Genomic DNA, 7,429 nt, shown 5'->3' with positions numbered 1-7,429 from the left:
GACGACTGGGCCACCCGTGCCCCCTATTACAGGATGAAGACACTATCGGGCCCAGAATCCAAATGGAACCAGTTCTCTCAACAACCATGGGGTGCGGGACACCTCGTCTGGCCCAACATTCCCACGCATTGTGAGCATTGTCAATAGTGTTTGTGACACTGCTATCACGACTGGCTTTGACATAACATCACTTAAAGCGGTATTCACTTGACACTATTGTTTATTTCATGAAGTATCCATTTCTCCATGACATTGAACAACTTCTCACAAGTGGGCGGACACTTTCCAAAACTTTCAATTAAACAGCAAGCCATACAAATTATTTTTGAAATACCTATGCAACAGCTTGGACAGAAAATATGAATTGGTCAGTATATTGAAGGTAAACACAACACTCTCATGAATAAATATCTATCTCTATTTAAACATGTTCAAACAGCAGTAGCGAAGCATTACAAGATCTGTGAAAAAAAGTTCATAAAAAATGTGCTAAACAAATTAAATGCAACACAACATGCCAATAAAACCACACATGTAAATGGACTCTGCTTCAAACCTTAGAACTAAAACATATAAAACAAAAAGAAGCAGTCTGGTGTACGGGCATCCAGAAAAATAGTATAGTTGCTTCAGTTTGTTAGACCAATCCATGCATATTGTCCAAATGATAATAAAAGTAAGATCAGTACATTGTCACAAACTTGACATCCTTCATTGTTTATATCACAGATGATTTTATGTAGCGTTCCAAGTAGTCTTCCTCACTAAAAGTACTATTATTCATACATTGAATCACATCAGCAGCTGAGGACTAGAAAAGTGTTTGCATTCCATCACAAACAGAAGCATCACAACCTTTCCAGACTGCCCCTAAGCTTCCCTGGCTGAAACCTCTCTGAGAGGACAGCTGGCCTCACCAATAGTCCTTTTCATCTTTGATCCCTATGATGGTGTCTAATGAAGTACAACTTAAAGTACATAGAGTCCCATGCATCTTGGTACAGTGATACGTGCCTCTGGTTTAATGACATTACTCCAAGTACACGTCCAAATGCAGGACCACCGAAACACAAAAGTCAAATGCCTCTAGCTACCTTGATATGATACACACTGACTTCTGGAATATGAAGTGCTTGGGACTTATTGCTTTGATCTTCGCCGGTGCCTTTTATCTAGATGGCTTCCATTTTATTGTTCTTACATGTACATATATATGCTCTCTGTCTCATAGCATCCATTCGCCTGATGAAGGAGTAAGCATATACTCCGAAACGTTGTGTTCCTCATCATAAAGAAGTTGACATCCATCAATTCTCTTCCTTATATGTATCACTTCTAAATGCCTTTCAAAGACTTGACTTCTGGTTTGACAAACACATGTCCGATGTAACACAACTTTGAAACAGAAAATCCCCACCCCGAGTTACCATAAAACAAGGTTATATACATTGATTCAAATGACATGTCCTTCATTCTCAGCCATGTGCTGAAACGTTTTTCGAACGTAGGAACAGATAGTGTTTCCTTCTCTCCTTCTTATGTCGTTATATTTCTTCTCACCATGTGTCACTGTGGCACCAATCATGTCCACAAGCCTTGTAATGCTTGTAATTACCTTAGCCTGTGGTTGAGAAAGGAAAGTGGGACCTTAAACAAGGTCTGCGTAATCCACGTAAATTCTTGTAATCAGCCTCGTGCCAAGACTTACACAATAAGTGAGTTGGGTTGAATGCCGCTTTTAACAGTATTCCAGTCATATCACGGTGTGTCAGTTTAATGTGAGAGGAAAGCTCGAAGTGATGCAGGTCTAGAAACATACCTAGAAACATAAATGGGGCTAACCGGGATTCGAAACTACAATCATAAATTTCTGGCATGCCCAAAGGGACGCAACTCTGCACAGCGAATTGCGGCGCCTTAGACGACTGGGCCACCCATGCCACCAACAAAATAAGTTCACTGCAGGTATATAAACTTTATTCCTTGTACCTCTTGTTATTCTCTACATAGTGTCATCTACATCTTTAAAGGAAAGTATACGAGAGATTCATCATACTCAAGTGTTATTAGTAACAAAACACAGCAAAACACCAACAACGCATTTAAAAGTCACAGTCAAGATATCGCATTGCTGTTATCCCTGCATTATAGATGATGTACAAGAATGAAAGGACTTTTTCTAAAATAAGTACAAATTCCAATGCAAGAAACGAGTATGTTTCAATTCTTAATGGAAGCCTTCGTGAGCACCAACTCCCCAAATCGCAATTGCTTAACAAGTTCAGACCAGGTAAACCTATATTTAGGGGCCGACCATATGATAGCCCGCGATATTATCCGAAAAAAATAAATTGCCTCCGAAAATTCTTGAATAAAATAACAATGCTTCATATTGCTCGGGAAAAAAGAACTTGTCTGCCTCAAAAATTACATTACGTGGCGTTTTTTTAGAAAAAAATATTTTGCCTCATAGTTTAACTTATGAAAATATCTGGTTTTCCAGCAGTATATGGTCGGTCCCTAACCAGTAACCGGCAAATCAAGGCTAACTTTTACCATATAGTGAGTTGGGTTTACGCTGCTTTCAACAGTATTTCAGTTATATCGCGGCGTGTCAGTTTAATGTGGGAGGTAAGCCCGAAAAGATGCAGTCTCAGACGATTAGCACTTCGGTATGGAGCACGGGTATGGTGCTGACAAACCTAGAAACATAATCGGAGTGAACCGGGATTCGAACCCACAGTCATAGGTTTCTGGCTTGCCCAAGGGAAGCAACTCTGCACAGCGAATTGCGGCGCCTTTGACGACTGGGTCACCCGTGCCCCCTGTCAACATTAAGATGACGGCTATTGGTATGACAAGTGCCCGAATTGAGGTTGGGTAGCAAAACAGTTTTCAACGTAATTGGCATACAGCGCACACATCTAAAAGCGCTCGAGTTCAATGACACGACACATCAATAGCGTGTATGACCTTCCCCTTTTACAGTACACGCAAACACTCCCCAGCGCACAGAAAAAGTCAGTCGTCTGATGACGTCACGTGCAATACGTCTCCAGTCTTCTTGGAGGGCCTGTATTAGTTCTTGTCGGTTGGTTGGAAGATGTGGTCGCTGTATATAGCATATTGCTCGTGTAGTTTCTGCTGCCAAAACGGCAGCGTGTATTTATTTTTTTTGCATTTGAAAAAACCCCAAAACGTGCCGTTGACGTGTATAACTTTCTGCACAGATCATTGTTGTGTTTGGATGATGTGTTTTGCGTTGATTTCGTTTGAACTTGTGAACTTCATTTTTGAAGTGGTTAAAGTGTCTTTTCGCCATCAGCTTAATTCACTTAAAAGTGTCTCTGCCCGTCGGCTGCAGTGTGACGCTTATCAGGTGTTTGCTCAATCACTGATCAGAGTGTTTGTACACTAAATCTGATAAATCCAAGATACAGATTTGGCTGGTTTCTTGGGCTGTTTATATTTATAGCCAGCGGTACTGGCTGAGTCACATGTGATTAGACGGCTGCTGGTTATTAAAACTGTTATCGGCCAAACGCACTTGGCCTCCGTTAGCCGTGGTTTCGTATCCCAGTTTGTGTATTGCTTCAATGCTATGCAATAGAAAATACATGTTACATTCATTGTTCCAAATTAATAAATGCGATCAAAGCGAGTCGTTTGTACGATTTCGACTATAACAGGAGCATGTGTTTATGAATGACTGGCCAAGGACAGAGCGAGGACAGGCCCAGGACAGAGTGAGGACTGCTACAGGACAGAATGTGGACTGGCCCAGGACAGAGCGAGGACTGGCTCAGGACAGAGTGAGGACTGCTACAGGACAGAATGTGGACTGGCCCAGGACAGAATGTGGACTGACCAAGGACAGAGTGATATTGCTACAGGACAGAATGTGGACTGGCCCAGGACAGAATGTGGACTGGCCAAGGACAGAGTGAGGACTGCTACAGGACAGAGTGGTGACTGGCCCAGGACAGAATGTGGACTGGCCAAGGACAGAGGGAGGACTGCTACAGGACAGAGTGGTGACTGGCCCAGGACAGAATGTGGACTGACCAAGGACAGAGTGATATTGCTACAGGACAGAATGTGGACTGGCCCAGGACAGAGCGAGGACTGGCCCAGGACAGAATGTGGACTGCCCAATGACAGAGTGAGGACTGCTACAGGACAGAGTGATGACTGGCCCAGGACAGAATGTGGACTGGCCAAGGACAGAGTGAGGACTGCTACAGGACAGAGTGGTGACTGGCCCAGGACAGAATGTGGACTGGCCAAGGACAGAGTGAGGACTGCTACAGGACAGAATGTGGACTGGCCAAGGACAGAATGTGGACTGGCCAAGGACAGAGTGAGGACTGCTGCAGGACAGAGTGGTGACTGGCCCAGGACAGAATGTGGACTGGCCAAGGACAGAGGGAGGACTGCTACAGGACAGAATGTGGACTGGCCCAGGACAGAGCGAGGACTGGCCCAGGACAGAATGTGGACTGGCCAAGGACAGAGTGAGGACTGCTACAGGACAGAGCGAGGACTGGCCCAGGACAGAATGTGGACTGGCCCAGGACAGAGCGAGAACTGCTACAGGACAGAGTGGTGACTGGTTACATATAGAAAAACCCACAGGACCCAGAAAATTAATGGGGTATATATATATTGTTTGAGTAAGCTCTTCACTTCTATCATTGATGAACGCTTGCAAAGGTGTTATGGCAGCGTTGATCAATGCCTTATATGTGGGTACTTCAATCATATATTGATATCTAACAAATTTTAAATAAAAATGTATTCTGTGTATTCATTGATTTTAGCATTTTGTCACATTGTCAAGTTTTGGTTAATTTTGACACGTTTGCTTGTTTTTTGTAAGGGCGACAATGCGACGAGGCGACAATGTCCCTTCTGGGTTTCCATAGTGAGACAAATTGATGAGAAAAATATCACTAGGAAATGTGTTCACAACATGTACTTCAATATCAAAGCTTGTTTATTACATACTGATGTCATAAAAACGCCAGTTCCTGGTATTAAGGGCGCGAGGCAGGGAGAAAATAATTATTTTCACTATATATTTAAATTATCTTAATTGTATTTACGTAAACATTATATATCGCGTCTTAACTTTAAAAATACCTTTTTAAATCCCCCTTTTGGTTTCTTTTTAAAAATGTTGATTTCGCTTTATGCAGGTGATACAATATTAATCTACCATGACTACGCGAAATACTCGAATGTGATTGAACATTAAATCAGATATGATCAATTTGGATTGAAAGAAAATGCGTCTGATTTTATGACCTCTTCACTGTGCACTCATACATCAATGTCTGCTGTCTACCAGATTCCCCGCAAAACTGTCACTGCTGGTAATCCATTTTGGTACACTTTAAAACCGCTTGGCCACATATCATTCGTCCCAAATGATGAAAACAGTTTCCAAAGAATCCCAATTTAGTCGCATTTACACAAATTATTGCGCAAGGGCCACCACTGTCACTCTTTTCTCAAATGCTGGGGGAAAGGCACGTGAAATCATCAAACTCACTTATCATAAAAATTAACACTAATTGACCGCCTCCGTGGTCTAGTGGTAGAGCATCCGCCCGGAGAGCGGAAGGTTCGGGGTTCGATCCCCGGCCGCGTCATACCAAAAGACGTTAAAAGATGGTACTTGTTGTTACCCTGCCTGGCGCTTAGCATTGAAGGGCTTTAACATGGACTAGTCGGCTCGGAGTCAGTATACTGTGTCTGAGAGGGGTATTCGTGTTAAACTGCGGCATGGTATCTCTGCCATAGTGAGCTAGCACTATAAATCGGCACTAGTACAAGCACACACACACACACACACACACACACACCGCTACATAGGTGCAATAATCTTGGACGCGACGTTAGCCTCATTTCATCTCCCCTCACCTGCAACAGTGACTCGTCGGCTTAGAAAGGGTTCAGACCCGACTGTCACTCAAATATCCTCCATTGACACTTCAAATTTCAATCTTGCACAAAACATAAAAAAACTCGTCTCTTTCAAACTGTTGCGTAACTGTCAACAACTACTTCCAAGAAAATAAGTAGGTCAGACCATTCCATGTAGTGTTGGTAGGGGGTACAGTACTACGGCAAAGCAAACAGAAAGCTGATTTCTGTCGTGTTGGGAGGGTTTGTTTAACCAAGTTGTTACTTATTACAACGTTAAAAATTGTTGCATTGAACAAATAGTTGTTTGTTTTCTTTTGACGAATATGTTTTTCACGTTGCAATAGAACAATGGGTTCCAATGCCGGCTCTAGCACAATCCAATGTTCAGTGAGTGAGTGAGTTGGGTTTAAAGCCGCTTTTAACAGTATTCCATGTGGAATGTGGGAGGAAAGCCCAAAGTGATGCAGGTCTCATAAGTTTACCACTTCGGTGAAACCTACGAACACGGGTATGATGCTGACAAACCTAGAAACATAATCGGGCAAACCGGGATTCGAACCCACAATCATAGTTTTCTTGCGTGTCCAAGGGACGCAACTCTGCACAGCGAATCGCGGCGCCTTAGACGACTGGGCCACCCGTACCCCCTCCAATGTTCAGACACATGGGTTGACTATTATCACCGAAGGTATATTTGCGTCAAGTGTTTCAAAAATCAGTGATCCTATTTCACAAATATTTAGGATTATTAGAATTCACGAGTTAAGTGTGAACATATATCAGTACTTAACGACAATTTCTAGATGTCAACAACATAGCGAAATGACAAATGAACATGTTAATCATCGCTACATTACCTAAAGACGGCTGGTCAGAATCTGGAATATGGGCATAAGAACACTCGTCAGCAACATCAACCCTTTCTTCAGCATCACGACATCCTCATCTTCACCATTTCATGCAAACTACAACATCTTACCGCAGCGGACAACTTCTTTTGCGATGGCACAGTCATCATTGCCCCCGAGATCTTCTGTAGTATCTACACAAGTCATGCTAAGAATATATTTTTTCATATAATAATAGGATTATGGTTTTAATTATGTGTGATATAATCAAAGTGTCGGAAACATTGATTTATTTCTTTAAGAATTTCAAAAAAAACAACTGTTGTGCTCAAGCTCTTTTTTCAAAATTAAATGAGCATTCAAATTTAGATTTTTACTCTACTATGAAGTCAACTTTCGCAATCGAACCATATTTGCTTCATGTACACCAAAGAGACCAAAGAATATAACATTATTAAAAATTGGAGAATTACAAATTATGAATGTTTGTTGTTTAACGCCAGCACTCAGCAATATTCCCGCTATATGACGCCGGCCTGTGAATAATCGAGTGTGGACCAGACAATCCAGTGATCGATATCGTGATCATCGATCCACGTCGTCGGGGTAGAAGGAGAGGTTTATCAACCAATTCACCAAGCCTGACCACC

Source organism: Haliotis cracherodii, unplaced genomic scaffold (genome assembly GCF_022045235.1).
Source record: "Haliotis cracherodii isolate W230 unplaced genomic scaffold, xgHalCrac1.p SCAF_5, whole genome shotgun sequence".
NCBI lineage: Eukaryota > Metazoa > Mollusca > Gastropoda > Lepetellida > Haliotidae > Haliotis > Haliotis cracherodii.
This window is presented reverse-complemented; position numbering follows the sequence as displayed.